Genomic DNA, 20,148 nt, shown 5'->3' on the forward strand with positions numbered 1-20,148 from the left:
TGTCACCCCAATAAATTTAAAAAAAAAGTCGATATGCTGTTATAGGAGATGTAAATATATTAAGGAAATGAGAGAGACTAGAAAAATCATCAAAATGTTGGCAACAGTCTACCTTCTCAATTGCTCAAGAATAAAGGGCACATTAATGGAAGTGGCACTAATCATACATAAATACACAATGTGTGGCTATGCCTTGATGGTCCCATAGCTATTCACAAAGCTGAATAAAATCCAGGTTGGGGCAGGGCCATATAAAACGGAAACCATGGAACTAGTGTCCAGCCAAGGTAAAAATGTGATTAGTAAAATATACGTTGCCTTATCAAATGACCTCTGAAAGCCAGTGTTTTGTTACCAGCTATCATCTTAAAAGTCACAATTGCATGAAAATGGAAATGTGAAGTATTTTTACTGCCTTGGAAAATTAGTAAGATTTCATGCTCAAAGCACATCAGGATGGCTTGAGCACTTTTAATTTCTTAGAAATAACCTAACTGTGCACTCCTGGCGTCATGGTCACAGAAAAGGCTAACTGTGCCCTCCTTTCTCTCCCTCTTGTTTGTTAGCACAGAACTTAAGTGGAGAATTTACATGCCTCGGATGAGATATTTGTAGGGCCTTCCTTGCTGCTGTGGGACATACAGGGACTGACTCGTGTGTAGTGAACATTGCTTAGGAAGCCCAGGGCCATGAATGAGGCGGCATGGAGTGTTCCAGCAGTGGAAGCTGACAGCACAGCCATGGCCTTTCTCAGCGTGGGCATATGAGGTCGAGTGTGGTGCCAGGTGCTGCCAGCCTGGCAGAGCTGGATGGTCTGAACATAGGAAGGGGCCGTCCTGGGGAAACGCTGCAGTGACACTGCTGAGCCTCGCAGCCCAGCAGCAAAGCTAACAATCCCTGTAAATCACTTTGCCAACAAAAGAGGTCATCAGAGCCAGAGTGTTGTTTGCGTTTGTGTTTCAGCTGTGACAGAAAGAAACAAATCAAGCAGATGATCCAAAATACAGGTGGGGTCTCGTTATGGTAAAATCCATTCGTGATAATTATAGTGCTTGGAACAGGTGCTGTTTCTGATACAGTATAATGCAGGATGACGACACCAAGAGAGTTCTCATCAATATTTATTTATGTTAATTGCTAGCAGAAAGGACTCCATTTGCCATAGTTAATACTCCTGAAACAATTGAGTCAGGTTGGTGTACAGCGTTCCTTTCTGACTTACAACAGCTCTGCCTTCCGCCTTCACCCTCCAACTCAGATGTTTCTGGGCTGAATAAAGGGTATGTTTGCTTTCAGAGAATTCTATTCAGAAAGTCACTATGTGAGTCCCGATAATGTGTGAGAAAAAGATCAGCCGTACCTATAATAGGTGTATGTGTCTTGAGTAAAGCAGATTATTCGAATTACAATAAAATAGCTGGAGAGAATTCCTATTTTTGCAGGTTTTCCCCCTTTGTTTTCTATTGTATTGCCCTTTAATTTAGGTTCAATTCTGTTCTCTTATGTTTTGAGGCTAATCGCCCTTTTTAACCCTATATTCATCAGAATGGCACTATACTCCATGTTTTCCTGAGGTCTTACAGGAGCTTAGTGGTGACCCCCTTTTATATGCACTGTTTTATCGTACGTGCACACACACGCTTTTTCCATTTTATTTGGATTAAGACTCATTGAAAATATTTACTTGAATGTTTGTAAATGAATGAGTGCTTATTTTAAACTTTTTGTTAAAATAAAATTCATAAAAGAAAAGTACGTAATTCCTAAATGTACAGCTCAGTGACTTTTACCCAAGGAATTTTACCCATGTAACTAGCACATATGGGTATGTTTTTAATTAAAATAGTTTGAAATAGAAATTTCTGGAAAAGTAAAGGACTTTAAGTATTTTCTCCGTAATGATATAATGTATATGTCAAATGATACGATGTTCATAAATTTTTGCACATAAATTACTAAAGACATGAAAATGCCTATAGGAAAAAAACAAGGCCAAAATATTACTATTCCTTAAGGAAGGAGCTGTTCTTTAAATATAGATGTAAGGAATTGGGAAGGTCGGTGTTTTGGTTATGAGTGTCATATTTTGTATCACTGGATATTCTTATTACTGGAATAAGTAATAATTTAAATTTAGCTTTTACTATTTATAACGTTTGGCTTCACTTTTTCTTTTAATCTTTATGGTTTCAAATACCCATACTTCCAGGTTTTCCCTCTTTTTCTTCCTGATAGTGTTTTAGAAACCACTCATTTGGTTTTGCAGTGACATTGATAGGTATGACATTTCTGCTTCTCAGAAGCATGTGACTCGTCTTCTCACCGGTCGAGGTGGGCTGATGGGTACAGATGCTTGCTGGGGACCTGGGAGAGCCCACAACTGATTGCAGCAGCCCCCAGACCCTTAGAATAACGAAGCACTTTCCTGTGTGTCCTAGAGGAAGACAGGTGACAAATCTCCTTCAGATGTGGTACTAGGAGGTGTTTGTGCTTCCCTTTGAGCAGCTGGCACCCTGCCCTCTGCTGAGGGAGCCAGGTGTGTGGCAGCTTTGCAGACACTTCAGGACTCCGGACTGGCGTGCTACGTTCCTCTGGTCCTGAATTTCCCTGTTAGTGTGACTTTCCTAATCCTGATTTAAGCCTGTTTTTCCTAGCCTTATTGTATGTGTTTAAGTGAAATCAATCTTTAATGGAATGAGGGTAGGAAGGAATGTAAACAGACAAATCGACGTATTATGCCACGCTCAGCATAAGAAGAAAGCCAGCAGTCGGGCTGTGTATTCACAGGCAGGCTTCCTGAGAAAATGATGGCAGCACCGAATACGTCAAGCGTGAACTGGTTAATAGGAAAAGGGAATGAATTCTTTGCATTCGCAAGCCAAAAAGTGCAAGAACTCAAGTTTCTCAACCCATCCTACATGTTACGCCCCCCACCCAGGTTCCTTTGCCAAACGAGAGCCCGCTGGGGCCCGTGGATGCCCTGGGGATGCCCCGGGGAGGACACCTGTGGTTCACAGCGGCCCACAGCCAGGTACTGCCCCAGTGTACCTGGTGGCCGCAGTGTCACTGAAACATTACAGCAGTCATTTGAGATGGACCCCAGTGGTTTTCCCTGTGTTGTAGAAGAAGCTGTGGCTTCGGTATCATGCAGGTGGTTGGAGCCCCCCCCCCCCGCAGCTCTTACAGCAGGTATGAGGTAGACATGCTTGTCACACGCATGTAAGAGGAAGGACGGCAGTGCTCCCTCAGTGTGGCCCGAGGGTGCTGGTTGTGTCCTCAGGCTGTGGCCACTGTCCCCTCTGGGTTTGCTGATAATGTGTCTTGTCCTGTGACTTCCTCCTGTTCTCTCCCCCATGTCCAGCGAGGAGCCATCCCATGTCCTCTCACTTCTGTGGGCAGCACTTGCTCAGCTTGTCCAGCCCTCGTGCCCCACTCACAGCTGGCCCTCTGCAGGTCACCATGCTGGCCGTCCTGGGAGCTCCATCCTTCTTCTGTGTGCGACCGGTTCCCCCCCCCCCACCGCCTCAGATTGTGTGTGGCCTGCTCCCAGACACCTCTCCCCCCGGTCTGTGTGGGGCTCTTTCCACGTTTCGTTGTGCTGCCTGGTAATGTCGTGTCCAGTGTCCTGTGTCTGGACTTTGGCATCTGGGTTCAGCGTGAATTCTTTTTTTACCACAGGACCTTCCTGATCCTTCCAGCTGCCCGTGAGCTTGCTCCTGTTCAGACTCCCACGGTCATTTATTTCTAACTCCTCGGGTACTGGGTGCACTGGGCCTGTGCCAAGTGGCAGACTGCGGTGCCCTTCCCGCATCCCCCATTGCAAGGCCTGCCTCCCGCAGGGCATGCGGGAGGGTGTGCCCAGGGGGAGGGGAAGAGGGGACCAGCTCCTTGTCACAGGCCGGGAAACAACTCTGCCTCACGCTATTCATGTTCAGCCCTAACAAGGTGCACCATCAGGAAAGCTGTAGAGACACCCAGACAAATGCTGACACCAAGCTGCTGTCCCTCGTTTCAGTGGCGAGGTCCTGCCTCAGGATTATTTACTGTAATAGAGGCATTTTGCTAACAAAAAAGATAAAAGGAATTTAGATAACATGTACATTTCCTCCTCCCTTCCTCTGAAAAGGAAAGACTTCTCTGTGTTATTGGGCACTGAGAATGGCCCTGAAATATTAATAAGATGAGAAAGAAAAAACGAAACACTTAGCTTTAGGAATGTCAGTAATGTTACAGGATATGGTATTACAATGGATTTCCGGTGTAGCAGTTCCTTGCCTCCCCCCACCCCCTTTTCTTTTTCTTTTTGACTTTCAAATTAAATTTGGCCCTGCCACAAGATAAACTGTGTACGTTTTTAAAGTAGGTTTACTTTAAAATACTTTGACAAGAAACATGCAAATCATACCTTTGTGTCATCCCCCCGGCTCCCCTCTAGTTATTTCCAAACTTATACAGTGAATACATATGTGTTCACTGTATAAATTTGGAAAACATAGAAAAGTATAAAAAGAAAATAGAAATTGCCTATAATTCTATTAGCTCAGATATGACCACTCCGAACATTTTGGTAAAAGTGTCCAGAATTTTTCAAATTAAAGGAAATGAAGGAAAGCGAGGAGGGACGTGCCAAGGGTGACAGGTGGAAGAGTCGATACTGTATATACAGTATGATTCCAATTCTGTTTCCAAGTACCTGTGTGTGTGGTGTGTCGTCCCGTGCCCCCCCCCCCCCCCCCCCCCCCCCCCGCTCTGCTTTGCTTATCTCAGGCACCGCCCGGCCGCTCAGCCTGTTCTCGGCCCCTCCCTCTGCCCCACCCCCAGCCTCACCTTGGCTCACCGGATTGGAGTGTTTCCTGACTGCTCCTCCTGTTCCCTGCACAGAGCAGTCTGAGTGATTCTGAAATGGAAAAGATTCTGTCATTTCCCTTCTGGAAACTTTTCCCACTGTACTTGGGATGGAGTTCTTGGCCTCGTAGGCAGGGCCCACCCTGCGGCCTCCGGTCACCGCTTTTCCTGCTGGTGCTCTGGCCGGCCAGCTTTCTGGCCTTTTCCCAGACTTCCTGACACTGGCCCCTGCCTGGGTAGAGCCCACTCCTGCTGGAAGGCCTGCCTGGTGTCTTGTGGTGGATTGAGAAAGCCTTTCTGAGCCTTTGGTCTAAATCACATCCCTCTGTTTTCTTCTCTCTCAATACATTGTAAGCTCCCTGCATAGATAGCCTTTATCAGTTTGTTACTAAGTAGTTGTGTGTCTTATTTAATATTCTTCTCTTCGTTTAGATTTCAAGCTCCAAGAGACAGTGGCTTTGTTCTCACCCTTTTCTAGGACCTAGAACTGTGCAAACTCTCAAAAATATCTGATGAATAAGTGAAGAGATAAACATTTTATTACACACATTCTCATTTTTCACGTCTGTATTGTATCCAATGTTCAAGTAGGTGTTCTATACTTTATTGACAATAACCAGTGTTAAAAGGTAAACTGGGACATACTGATTTTAAGAATTTATTTGAGCAAAAATTGATTAGAATTGGGCAGCACCAAACGGGAAGCTCCGACAGGAGCTGGAGAGAGACTTATAGAGAAGAGGTGGAAGCAAGGCAAGAGGATCATCTGATTGGCTGTAGCTTAAGCCATTGCCTTATTTGGGAAAGCCAAGTCAGCTGTGATTGGTTGTCCTTAGGTTTTGATGTCTTAACCGTGAGGCATTTATATGCTTAGGTTTGAGTTTGCTTACATACGCTCCTAAGGCATTAGAACCACCTCATTCTAATGGCCTTCTCTTTTAATTTAACACTCGTAATGAACAGCTTTCTACATAAATCTGTATGGATATCACTGATTTCCTTAGAATAAATTTTAGAAATGGAATTACTAGAGCAAATGATAAGAACATTTTTACAGTTTTTATTTGTATCACCAAGTTTCTTTTTAAAAATTATTAAATTGCCCTTATATTTCCAACCCTGCCAACAATGAATACTACTACTACTAAAAAATAAAAATAAACCAAAAGAACAAAAAAGCAAGTGTTTGTCAATTTTTTCCTGTATTTTTTAAAAATTGTATAATTGACAAAAAACATATTAGTTTCAGCTGTACAACGTAATGATGCCATATTTGTATATATTGTGAAATGGTGACCACAGTAAGTCTGTTAACATCCACCACCTCACCTAGTTACACAATTTTTTTCCTTGTGATGAGAACTTTTAAGGTCTACTCTCAGCAACTTTCAAATGTGCAGTACAGCTTTAACTGTAGTCACCGTGCTGTACATTACGTCCCCAGGACTCATTTATTTTATAGCAGTAAGTTTGTACCTTCTGACCCCCTTCAACCATTTCACCCCGCCCCCGACCCCCAATCTGTTCTCTGTATCTATGGGCTTGGGTGCATGTGTGTGTGTATCACATTTTCTTTATCCAGTCATCCATTGATGGACACTTAGGTTGCTTCCATATCTTGGCTATTGTAAGTAGCGGTGCAGTGAAAATGGGGGCACAGATATCTTTTCGAATTAGTGTTTTCATTTTCTTCGGATAAATGTCCAGAAGTGGAATTGCTGGGTCATAAGGTCGTTCTATTTTTATTTTTTTGAGGAACCTCCACACTGTTTTCCATAGTGGCTGCATCAATTTACATTCCAACCAACAGGAAACTAGGGTTCTCTTTTCTCCACATTCTCACCAATGCTTATTATCTCTTGTCTTTTTGATGATAGTCATTTTGACAGGTGTGAAGTGATAGCTCATGGTGGTTTTGATTTGCATTTCCCTAGTGACATTGAGCATCTTTTCATAAGTCTGTTGCCCGTCTGTGTGTCCTCTTTGGAGAAATGTCTGTTCAGGTCCTCTGCCCATTTTTTAATTGGATTTTTTTCTTTGCTGTTGAGTTGTATGAGTTCTTTATACATTTGGGATATTATCCCCTTATCAGATGTATGATTTGCCAATATATTCCCCCATTCTGTAGATTGCTTTTTCATTTTGCTGATGATTTGTTCTGTATTCTTAATTGTGGTGATTGGTATGTGATAGTAAAAAGAAAATGGTAATCGTTCTTTAATTTAAGTAGCAGAAAACTCATATTGTGAGGGGGCTCTTACTATATGTCTGAGATTGGCTCCATTTTCCTGTTGAAATGAGATGTAAAGTCTAGGACATTGAGACCAAAACACATCTTTTGAGGAAATATCTTTTCTGAGTGACTGACACTTGCATGTGGTACAGGTCCTAGGCTGACTCAGGAGTCTGCCATCCTGGTGGATATGCCAGGGACAGGGCACTGGCAGACCATGGGCAAGGCCTGCTCCTGGGGAGAAGGACAGGCGGCGGGAAGCGGGAGCAGCGTCTGACAGCCTGCTGGGCTTGCTGCAGCAGACTGTTCTGTGCGCGCAGCACCACTTCCGGGGTGGTGTTTAGGAATAATGGGCACAGGTTTGCGAACGAGTTGGGCCCTGCTGTCGTGGGGAGTTGGGTCCCCGCCTCCACCCCCTGCCTTTATGCTGGCATACAGCATTTCCTCCAAGTGCCAAACGTGAAAACTGTTGGGAGATCACCAGTATTATTTGCTTACCACCAGCTGTATGTCATGCCAAGCAGTTTCCTACATGGAAGATTGTTTATGTTATGTGGTCATGGCCCATTTGATGGGTCCTGTCGTCCTCGTGGGTGATGGATGGTCATTTTCTTCTGTAGCATCGTGATTTAGGCCTTACCAAGTGCTGCACAGGCAGACATTGTAATGGTGGTGCGTAGTGTTGCACAGGCCACCACCCCAGGGACTGAATGCAGTCAGTGAGGTGTGGGCCCCGGGAGGGGGGGATTCTGACATATGGCCTGAACCTTGCTCTGTGTCGAATGGACTGGGTCCAGGGTGAGAGGCTCCGAGTCCTGCGTCTCCTGTTCGCACTCAGCTGTTTGGAGCCCCTTCTTACGCGCCTTCATACATTGCCAATCCATTTATGAGTGTGAAGAGACTGGGAAAAACCCAATAAGGAAATTCCATTTTTAAATGTCATTTAATAATAATCTCTTTTAGAACTATTTTTAATAGTGTAATTGAATTTCAGACTTAAGAACAAAAAGAAGCCACACCCATTATAGTCACTACCAGCTTCTCCTTATTTTGTTAAAATCCACTTACCCACTCGGGTGGGTGGCGCACACCTGGAGTCCCAGTTCCTCCGGGGCTGAGGCTGGAGGACGGCTTGAGTCCACTTCTGTGCTGCAGGACGCTGTGCTGATCGGGTGTCCGGACGCTGAGTCCGGCCTCAGTGTGGTGACCACCACGTTGCCTGAGGAGGGGTGAGGTGGCCCAGGTGGGAAACAGCAGTGAAAGTTCCCGTGCAGGTCAGTAATGGGGTTGCATCTGGGAAGGCCACTGCACTCTGGCCTGGGCAGCAGAGCGAGAGGTCCCTTTTGAACCCCTCCCTGATTGATCAGAATCCTGTGTCTCTCAAATAAATAATAAAAGTCTGCCCCTTTCCAGATTTATTTTTTTAATCCAGTTACCAGAAGTTCACGTTTATCAAGTTTAAAGTGAACTACATTCACTATGCAATTTTTATATGTTAGGTTTTACCCATCTTGGATTTCCTTATTTTTCTTATTTTTTAAAATTATTTTATAATTCATTATTTTGAAGGGAGATGGCTTTCATAATTATACTTTTCCAATTTGTAATTTTACATAATTAACTTCTTCAGTGCGACAATTTGAATCTTTATGTGTTCTTGATATTGCTCCCATAGTCGTTGGAAACTACAGGAACCTTCTCTGCCTTTAGTCCCACTCTCCCACCCCTCACCGTTACCCCCAGCATAGACCTGGGTCAAGAGTGCTCAGCAGGTGACAGATCAGACAGAATCTGTACTTAGATTCTCACTGAGCTTGCTCTGAGTGTGATTTGGATTGAATTAAGCTGCTGGTAGCAGGTCCCCATACCTACATGTGGAGTGAAAAGGAAGGTGTGAGGCTGGCAAGGTGTGGCCAGCAGGTGGTTCTGTGGTGTCGCCAAGGCCCCAAGCTCCTCCTCTTCCTCTCTGCCAGCCTCAGGAGAGGCTTCCACCTTCTGGTGGTACCTGTGCCATCAGCATTCCAGGCCAGAGGCGAGGAGGGGGAGCCAGAATGGGCTGTCCTCTTCCTTCAGGAGCCCACACCTCACTGGGCAGAACGAGTCACTTGGTCACAGTAAGGGAAAGCAGCGTTGGAAATGTGCACTTTCGTTGGGCACACTGCTGCCCCTAACAATACCGGGCTCTGTTAGAAAGGAAGAAAGGGAAGGTGGGTCTTGGTTACGAGATTGGCTGTGTCACGGGGGGCTAACAGTTGACCTTCCTGAGCCTCCAGGTTCTTCATCTCCTGTGCATTTAGATAACAACTACTCAGCCTCATGGGTAGTGCTGCAGACCAGAAAGAATGTTTCTAAGTGCCTGGCACAGGGCAGACATGAAAGGGATGGTGGTTAAACCACAGTGCTATGTATCATCTGTCTCGAAAATTTGTGAGTGGCTAGAGAGCTGGGCTTCAGGTGCTTCATGGTGAGATTGTCACCTCTCTGCAGTCTCGTAGCTGCAGGTCCTCTTTCCCCAGTAACCACATGGAAGAGATTCACTCTAACCCATGCAGTGTGTTCCTGTACTTGGCTGGTTATGACATTAGAAGAGTTGTTCATCATGTGGCAGAAATAAAGGCTGTTTTGTACAAAAGTAAATGATTAACCGTGACAAAAGCTCCCCAGCCAACAAGAAAACGTGCAATGTGAATTGAAAGCAATTTCATTTGCTTTATAAAAACTTTTATTCAGCAGAGCCATTGTGAAGCTGGTGGCATTTGGCATCTTGGATGCCCAAGAATGTGGCCGAGCACACTGGAGCTAATCAGCCTCTGTGCCAGCTGTCACCCTCAAGAAGAAGCTGCATGCATGTGTCCGTCCTGTCACTTCCCCTTTCCGCTTCATGCCTAATGGCTTCATTCAACTCTGCTGTTTTGGCATTCTCACTGTCTTTTGGTGTTTTGTGCTAGAAATGTTAGCACAGGAGGCCCTAACCTGTAGCTGGGGATCTGTTAGTAAATTTCCATATGCTTGTATTCAATGTGCCATATTTGTGTCACTTCTTTTTGGGCTAAGGTTTCTGAGATCCCCAGGAGAAGGATTGAGGCAGCTGAGGCTCTGCCTACCCCTCAGGATTTCACTGGTAGGTTCAGACTTCACCGACCCTTCAGGATTTCATTGGTAGGTTCAGAGTTCGCCCACCCTTGTTTCAGGATTTCACTGGGTAGGTTCAGAAGTCCTTTGTGCAACATGAAGGTGTATGCTCTCTGACTCTCTAGCTCTCCCTTTCCTCTCTCTAACTCTCTGTCTCAAGAAAGGCTGAGAGCAGTTCCCCAGAAAAGGTTGAGACCTCTGTCTTAGACTTGTCTTTGACTATAGTCTCTACGTAAGTCATTATAATGAGGACTTTCCTCAGTAACTGCTATTTTTTTCTCCTAAGTAGCTTTCAAATCTATGTCTTTTCAATGCTAACACCCTCTACACCCGGATTCTTCTTTGTAGTCTCCCTGACTCAGTATTACTTCCTGTGAACTTTTCCTAGAATGTGACCATCAGCCACTCTCTTGGTAACCACTGACCTTCTGCTATCATCTGCTCCCCACTTATCATACTTCATTATTTCTCTCTTTACTAGTCCAGCCCTTTGGCTCCAGCTGTATCTATCTCTTCACACACCATCTGCCATCAAGCTGTGTCACTTTCTCCACACTGGCTTCACTCATGCTATTTACCCTACCTGGAATGTACCCCCCCAGCCTGCCACATTCCACCCACTCGAGGCCCACTTCTTCCATGATTCATTCTGTGGCCTTCTCCAGCTATTCATTCCAGCACAAGCTGAATTCTTCCTTTTCTGAATTCCTGTTTTCATCACAATCATCCAGGCAACTGTGGTTGGCCTACACAGGGTCTTTTCACAAGTGAAATACCTGAGACCCAGCAAGACGATGTGGTCAGTTTGAGACCATACAGCAAGTGTGTGTGGGGTGGCGGGCAGAGCTGAAGCTACAGGCCACTCAGTCTGCTCCATGAGACTTGAAAGAGAGAGAAAGAGAAACAGTTGTTCCCCATTTATAAAAATAAGATATTTTCTTACAGTAAAATTATCCATCAACTGACTGATCTGGAGATAATCACTGTTATTTGGCCATACATATATTTGTTTTTGTTAACTTTCTAGTTTGGAAAATTTTTTAAAAAGCAAACCAGCCCAGAGAAAACCCCACGTATCCATCAACATTGATCAGCATTCTTCCTTGTTTCATCTGTTTCTGAAGTAATTTTTAAAATAAACATTTAATTGAAGTGTAATATCTAGGATATTTTGAAAACAAATACCAGGCATCATATCATTTATCACCCATATATACTTCAATATATTTCTAACAGACAACAAAAGATTAAAAAAACACAAAAGACAAAATAAAAACATAATCACAATACTGTTATCACATTCAATAAAATAGACATATATATAATTTCAATATAATTTAATAACTACTTGGTTGACATTTTACAACTTACTATGTAAATGCAATAATTATTTTTTTGAACAATCGCTATGGGACTGTCATTCTCCCAAGAAGCCCATGAAGAAAGTTCTACCATTGTCAACATTTTACAGATGAAAAAACCGAATCATAGGTTAACTTACTCAAGGTAAATAGTGTAGGTAGTGGAACTAAGTAGTGGAACTAAAAATCAGATCCAGACCTGGCTGTTTCTTGTTTTGTATCCTGCATTCTTTTTCCTCAAATTAATAATATACAGAGCTGTCAGGCAGGGTCTCTGGTCCCACTCCCCTAACAAGAACGCAGGACATGGTGAGGCCAAAAAGGAACACCCACGGAGCCATAGGTAGGGGAATCATACCATGATAGTCTTGCTGGCAGCTGGGTTGGAGACACAGGAAGCAGGAGCCACATGATCTGCAACCCGTCGTCCACTTCTCTGCGCACCAACCAACTCCCTAGCTTAACCACAGCAGTTATATCAGTGGCCAATGGCTAACCGGTTACAGCTGATGGCCAACTAGTCACAGGTGATGACCATCAACTACCCGAGCCAGCACCTTTCCATGTGAGGCCGAGAGCCTGGAAACTGCTCTCTGGAATTCTGTCCCCACAAGAGCATTTCTTCATATCCATTAAAACATTATTCTAAAATGTGTTACGTTCTGTGGGAACAGAGTCCCAGAGAGCAGTTTCTAGGCTCTCGGCCTCACGTGGAAGGGTGCTGGCTCAGGTAGTAGATGGCCATCAGCTGTGACTAGTTGGCCGTCAGCTGTAACCGGTTAGCCATTGGCCACTGATATAACTGCCATGGTTACGCTGGTTGGTTGGTTGGTTGGCAGAGACAGCAGATTGTGGCTAGCAAGTGGGGTTAGCAAGCGTGGATGGTGGATTGCGGATCGTGTGGATCCTACTTCCTGTGTCTCACCCGGCCGCCAGCGAGACTGGGGTGCAGGAAGACCATTGTTGGGGTACTGGTGGATGTTTGCTTTTGTGTCTCGCCTGGCCTCCAGCGAGAACATAGTCGTATGACTCCCCTACTTATGGCTCCGTGGGTGTTCCTTTTTGGCCTCACCACATCCTGCGTTCTTATGTGGGAAGCGAGACCAGAGACCCCGCATGACACGTGTCATCATGGTAGTCCATCTGCCAGAATTTAACAGTTCTCCTATTTTTAGACAATGAGCTTGTTTCCAGTTTTGTACTATATAAACAATGCTACAGTGAACATGTTTGTTCATAAGTTTTGGAAGACATTATTACTTTCCTTAGGTCAGATTTTTGGAAGTAAAATTACTCCAGGAACCTCATTCTGTAATTGTGTTGTGCAAGTTTTGCCTAGAGGTTGAGTAACCTTGAATAGTAGTAGATCACGCATGCAGCAGTCAGTGATTGGTGAAGCAGGAGTAAACCCAAGTCATATTTTTGTCATTCTTGCAGCTTGTGTTTATTGAACACCTACTAGGTGCGTGTACTATGCTAAACACTGAGGATACAGAGATGGCTGAGGCCAGACAACCTTCCTTTTGATGCCTGGTTGGTTCCGACTCTTTCTCATTTACCAGTTAAACTCTCCTGGAAGTGTTTCCACTAATACTAGGGAAGTTAAGTGGTGGCAGGCACCCTCATTCTATAGCAGTTATAAACACTGGATTTTAAAAGTTAAACATTTAACAACACTGGAAATTATCCAAAAACAGACACACTACAGGAGAGGTTTAATCTCCAAAAACTAATGGGAAACGGTAACAACTGGGAATTTGTGCCTTTCCAGCCCAAAGGTCTCGTCTAACGCTGCAGAAAAGGGGACAGAGGAGGAAGTAAACGTCAGCCTTCCTGATTGGATGCAGAGACCACAATCCAGGCAGAGTCCCCAGAATGTAAAGGGGACATCTAGGCAGTGGGGAAGTACCGAGGGCTGAGCTCAGATTCTGAGTGCAAACTCTCCCAGACCCCTGGCAGCAGTTCACCTGTCCATGTGTGGGGACAGTCCAGAGGAGCAGTCAGAAAGCAAGTAAAGACCAGGAAGGAATACATCCTGGGAGAGGAGCTGTGTACGGTCACTGTCATGAGCTTGCTGCATTTTTAAACCAAGTGCATCCCTCAGCCACGTGCTGTGTAGGTGGTGGAAAGTCAACCATTCTAGGCCAGAAGCTTCAGAGCACAGAGCAGCTGGAAATTAGTGGTGAGGGGATGGAATTCCCAGAAGCAAGAAAATCACAGACAGGCTGAGCCTCAGCTCTCCCCATAGCCTTTGCTGACAACCAAATGACGTGGGCACAGCAGAGCCCCCCCACAAGGGTGACAGGTTAAAACATTGGGGGAACACAAGAACAGAGCAGAGATACCAGTTTCTGTGTGCTGCAGATTGAATCCAGTCAAGCTGCTGCCTATGACAACAAAACCACTAACCTCAGAACCCAGCAGATGCAGTATTGCTGTGAGCTATTACCCAGTGTCCAGTTTTTAACATGCAAACAAAACAAAACAAAACAAAAAAACAAAATAACAGGAAGTGAGACCCTTACTCAGGAAGTAAGGCAGTCAATAGTAACTGATTTCAGGTGAAACGAGATGTCGGCTTTAGCAGAAAACTTTTTAAGAGCTGTTTTTAAATGGTTAAAATGGCATTTTATGTGCTTTTAAAACCACAGTTTTTTAAAAAGCTATTAAAAATATGTCCAAAGAATGAAGGGAAAACATCAGAATTAATGTAGTATTAATAAATGCACAGACAGAAAATCTCCACTGAAAAATGGAAACCACAAAAACAAATCCTCATCTGCAAAGTAAAATGAATAAAATTTAAAAATTGACTAAATAGGCTCAACATAAGATTAGGTACAGCAATAGAAAGAATCAGTGAACTCAGTTAGATGTATAAATCTGTAGACATCTCCCAGCCAAACATATAGAAAAAGTTGAAGAGGCAGTAGTTTGCAGTAGTTTCCAGCAGACTCTGCCCAGCCGACATTCTTCTTACTTTAATAAGTCTTCCTTCTATATTAAAAAAAAGAAGAAGAAGAAAAAGAAAACGTTGAAGAGAAGTAAACAGAATCTCAGAGACCTGGGGTCTCTGTCAGGTGGTCCAGTATGTGTGAAATTGGAACCACTAAAGGAGAAGAACAATGGGAAGGGGTAGAAAAATGTTTGAAGCAGTAATAGCTGAAAACTACCCAAATTGTGGAAAAACTTCTAGGTACTTCAAGAAGCTCAGTGAACCCAAAGCAGGATGAACACAGAGAAAACAGTTCCTAGACTTACCATATTTAAACTGGTGAAAGCCAAAGATAAAGTCAAAATCTTGAAAGCCCCCAGAGAAAAACTATGTGTTCCTCACAGAGTAATGTATATAGGTTAACAACTGACTTCTCCTCAAAAAGTATAAAAGCTGAACATATTGGAATGACAAGTTCAGAGTGCTGAATGGGGAAAGAAATCTATCCACTGAGAAGTCTATGTCTAGCAAACTGTCCTTCGGAAATGAAAGTGAAGATATTTCCAGAGAAACAGAAATCTACGAAAATTTGTCACCAGGGAACCAGTAGGAAAAGAAATGCTGAAGGATATACAGGAAGGGATGAAGGGCACTAGGATGGTATGTATCAGTGAATATGAAAGATGGATTTATTCCTTTCTCTTAATTTCTTTAAAAGATATGTCAGTATTTAAAGCAAAACAACACTCTATTAATGGGTTTATCATGCGGATAGATGGCACACAGAATACTAAGGATAGGGGGTTAAATGGAGTTATATGCAAAGTTCCTATATTTTCTGACATAATTAGTAATTAGCATTTAAGTAGATTATGATAAGTTAAAAATGTATATTGCAGTCTTTAAAGCAACCATTAAGATGTAATTTGTAGAGCTAGAGCTGGAAAGCCAACTGAGGAATTAAAATGGAATATTAAGAAAAATTGATTGACATGAAAGGAGGCAGGGAACGGGGAGATCAAAGGAACGAAAATCAGATGAGATCAATAGGAACGGCAGACCTAAATAAAACCATATCAATAATTACATTCGCTGTGAAGGGATTAGCACTCCACTCAAAAGACAGATTGTCATACTGAGTAAAAAAAGCAAGTTCCAACTGTGTTCTGTCTACAGGACACACTTCTGAAATACAAGGACACAGACAGACTGAAAGTCAAAGTCTGGAAACAGATATGTCATGCAAACAGTAAACATAAAATAGACGCACTGGCGTCTATTAATATCAGACTACTCTTCATGATGAGAGCTACTTGAGACAAAGAGGGACACTTCATAATGGAAGGGTCAGCACACCGGAAGATGTTGTCATGAGGATACCCCTAAAAACACAACTTCCAACTACGTGAAGTGAAGCATGTGAGAGGCAAGAGTTAAGAGGAGAAACGGTAAACCCATGGTCACACGCGGAGACTGTAGCTGCCTCTCAATAACTGATGGAACAATAGGCCACAATATGTGTAAGGGACAGGAGATTTGAACATTCCCAACCACTTCAACTTAATTGGCATCCATAAACACCCCACTCAGTAACTGCAGGGTACACATTCTTCCCCACCGATGTTCATAAAGCTAGGCCATCTGTTAAGACAGAGTCTTAGTAGCTTTTCAAAGACTGAAATCTTACAGAATGTGTTCTGTAACCAGGAAATTAAATTAGAAAAATTAAATTAGAAAAAAAGTGAAAATCTTTAAAAGCCCCACATACCTGGATCTTAAACAACTAACTTCTAAACAACTCATGACTCACAAAAGAAATCATAAAGGAAATTATTAAATATTTGATCTGAATAATAATTATAAAACAATATATCAAAATTTGTGAGATTTTACTAAAGCAATACCTAGAGGGAAGTTTATAGTTTTAAGTGTTTATTTTAGAAAAGAAGAAAAGTCTAAGATCAATTATCTAAGTTTCTCCCTTGGGAGGCTAGAAAAACACAAACTGAAGTTAAGTCAAAGAAAGGAAACAATAAAGAGGACAAACAATAGGAACAGAAAGTACAGAAAACCAATGAAGGCAAAAGCTGGTTCTTTAAAAAGATTAATAAGATTGATAAGTCTCCAGCTAAACTTACCCCAAAATGTAAATAAAGAACTAGATAAATGAGAAATTTAAAAGGCATAGACAAAACAAATGACGAATTTCGGGAGTGAATGAAGGCATACTGCTATGGCTCCTATAGACATTAAAAAGACTTAAGGAAATATATAAATAATAAATGTGTTATCTGATGAATGTGACTTAGATGAAATGGATAGACTAATTTTTTAAAAGACAAAATACCCAAATTGACACAAGAAGTAGAAAAATCTGAATAGCTCAATATCTATTAAAGAAATTCATAATTAGGGGCTGGCCCGGTGGCTCAGGCGGTTAGAGCTCCATGCTCCTAACTCCGAAGGCTGCCGGTTCGATTCCCACATGGGCCAGTGGGCTCTCAACCACAAGGTTGCCGGTTCAATTCCTCGAGTCCCACAAGGCATGGTGGGCTGTGCCCCCTGCAACTAAAGATTGAACACGGCACCTTGAGCTGAGCTGCCACTGAGCTCCCAGATGGCTCAGTTGGTTGGAGCGTGTCCTCTCAACCACAAAGGTTGCCGGTTCGACTCCCGCAAGGGATAGTGGGCTGCGCCCCCTGCAACTAGAAAAATGGCAACTGGACCTGGAGCTGAACTGCGCCCTCCACAACTAAGACTAAAAGGACAACAACTTGAAGATGAATGGCACCCTCCACCACTAAGATTGAAAGGACAACAACTTGACTTGGAAAAAAAGGCCTAGAAGTACACACTGTTCCCCAATAAAGTCCTGTTCCCCTTCCCCAATAAAATCTTTTTTAAAAAATTATAAAAAAAAAAAAGAAATTCATAATTAAAATCCTTCCTACGAAGAAAACTGCAGGCTCAGATGCTTTACTGGTGGTGAGTGCTATTAAACAATTAAGGAAGAAATAACAGTCCTAGCTTAATTCTTTCAGAAAATAAAGGAGAGAATAGTCCCCCACTAATTTTAGAGACCAGTATCACTCTGATATCCAAACTTGACAAAGCCACTGTAGGCATAGAAAACTACAGACCAATATTCCAATATCTGTTATAAATGCTATTTAAATCCGAACATCCTAATTGAAACAGTAGCAGGTGGATACAGTAAGAAGATAATATGTCAGGACCAAGTGGAATCTATCCCAGACATGCAGGGTTGGTTTGACATTAATCAATATATTCACCCTATCAATACGGTGAAGAGGAAAGCCACGCAAATAAGAGTAAAGCTCTTATCAATAGATGCAGAAAAAGAATTTTACAAAATTCAGCAGCCATTCATAACAAAAACTCTCACCAAACTGAGCAAAAAAGGGAAGCTGCCTCAATTTGCTGAAGGGCGTCTGTGTAAAATCTGCAGTTAACATCACATTTAATGGTGAAAAACTGAATACTTTGCCTCTAAGATTGGTAGTAAAGCATGGATGTCCATTTTCATTTTCTGTGGAGGTCCTGGCCAGTGCATTCAGGAGAGTAAAAGAAATAGAAGTACACATTGGGAAAGAAGTACAATTGTCTTTATTTGCATTTGACATGTTCTTTTTTGTAAAAAAATCCTACAGAATCTATTAAAAAGCTACCAGAACTAGTTATTTCCTATATAACAATTTAGCACGGTCAACATGCAGAAATCAATAGTTTTTCTATATACTAGTAATGACCACTTAGAAACTGAAATTTAAAATGTGATTTCACTTACAATAGCACTTAAAAATATGAAATACTTAGTGATATGTTTAGCAATATCTGTATACTTAAAACTACAAAACATTACGGAATGAGTTAAAGAGATCTAAATAAGTGGGACAATATACTGTGTTCATGGATTGGAAGACTTAAGATGGCATTTCTCCCCAAACTCATCTATAGATTCAACACAATCCCAATAAAGCTACAGCAGGCTTTTTTAAAAAAAAAAATTGAAATTAACAAACTGATTCTAAATTCATATGTTACTGCAAAGGACCTAGAATAGCAAAAGGAATTTTTAAAAGAACACAGGTGGAATACTTAAATTACCTAATTTCAAGACTTATACTAATCAAAACTTTAGGCTATAATTGAGTAGACTCTAGAGCTGCAGTAATCAAGATAGTGTGGTATTGGCATAGGATAGACACACAGATAAGTGGGATGGAACACAGATTGCAGAAATAGCCTCCATTTATACAGTCAATTGATTTTCATCAAGGTATAAAGGAAATTCAATTTGGAAGGTTAGGGTTTTTTGTTTGTTTTTGTTTTTTTTAGCAAATGGTGCTGGGATAACTGGATATCCTGATGGACAGAAATTGACATTTACTCTTACACCATTCACAATAATTAAGTCAAAATGGATTATGGACCTAAATACAAAACTATAAAAACGTTGAGAGTAAAGCATAGGAGAAAATCTTTGTGATCACAACAAAGGCAGATATTTTTTTTAAGATTTTTAAATTAAAATACAGTTACCATACAATATATTAGTTTCAGGTGTACATCATAGTTATTCAACAGTACCCACCTGGCACTATACAGTGTTATTACCACATTATTGATTTTATTCCCTATGCTAAAGAAGTGATCACCATAAGTCCAGCAACCATCTGACACTGTAACACGCTATCACAATATTATTGATCTTTTCCCCCCATTTTAAAATTTTCAATTACAGTTGACATTGAATATTATTTTATATTAGTTTCAAGTGTACAGCATAGTGGTTGGACATTTATATAATTTAGGAAGTGATTCCCCTAACTAGTACTACCTGGCACTATATATAGTTATTACCATATTGGTTATATTCTTTATACTTTACATCCCCATAACTATTTTATAACTACCAATTTGTATTTCTTAATACCTTTTTCACCTTGCCCCCAACCCCATTCCCATCTATCACCCTGATCTAATACTTATCTGGTACCATACATAATTATTATAATATTATTGACTATATTCCTTATGCTATATCCTACATCCCCATGACTACTGTGTAACAACCAATTTGTACTTCTTAATCCTTTCTCCCTTTCACCCATCCCTAACCCCCCTCCCATCTTAAAGAAGTCCCTCTAAGATTCCTTATAATACTGGTTTGGTGATAATGAATTCCTTTAGCTCTTTCTTCTCTGGGAAGCTCTTTATCTGTCCTTCAATTCAAAATGATACCTTCACTGGGTAGAGTAATCTTGGTTGTAGGTCCTTGCTTTGCATCACTTTGAGTATTTCCTGCCACTCCCTTCTGGCCTGCAAAGTTTCTGTTGAGAAATCAGCTGACAGTCTTATGGGAGCTCCCTTGTAGCTTACTAACTGCATTTTTCTCTTTCTACTTTTAAGATTCTCAATTTGTTTTTAACCTTTGGCATTTTAATTATGATGTGTTTTGGTGGGACATCTTTGGGTTCATCTTGTTTGGGACTCTCTGTGCTTCCTGGGCTTGTATATCTATTTCCTTCACCAGGTTTGGGAAGTTTTCTGTCATTATTTCTCTAATAGGTTTTCAATTCCTTGCTGTCTCTCTTCTCCTTCTGGTACCCCTATAATGT

At 42.0% G+C, this 20,148-nt stretch overlaps 1 protein-coding gene across 3 annotated transcripts in view; it reads left to right on the top strand.

The window, feature by feature from the left end:
* The window catches only part of LATS2 (large tumor suppressor kinase 2), a 126,715-nt gene that overhangs the window by 58,815 nt on the left and 47,752 nt on the right, over window positions 1-20,148 (top strand). The window lies entirely within an intron of this gene.

The sequence above is a fragment of the Rhinolophus hipposideros genome, assembly GCF_964194185.1.
Source record: "Rhinolophus hipposideros genome assembly, chromosome: 4".
NCBI lineage: Eukaryota > Metazoa > Chordata > Mammalia > Chiroptera > Rhinolophidae > Rhinolophus > Rhinolophus hipposideros.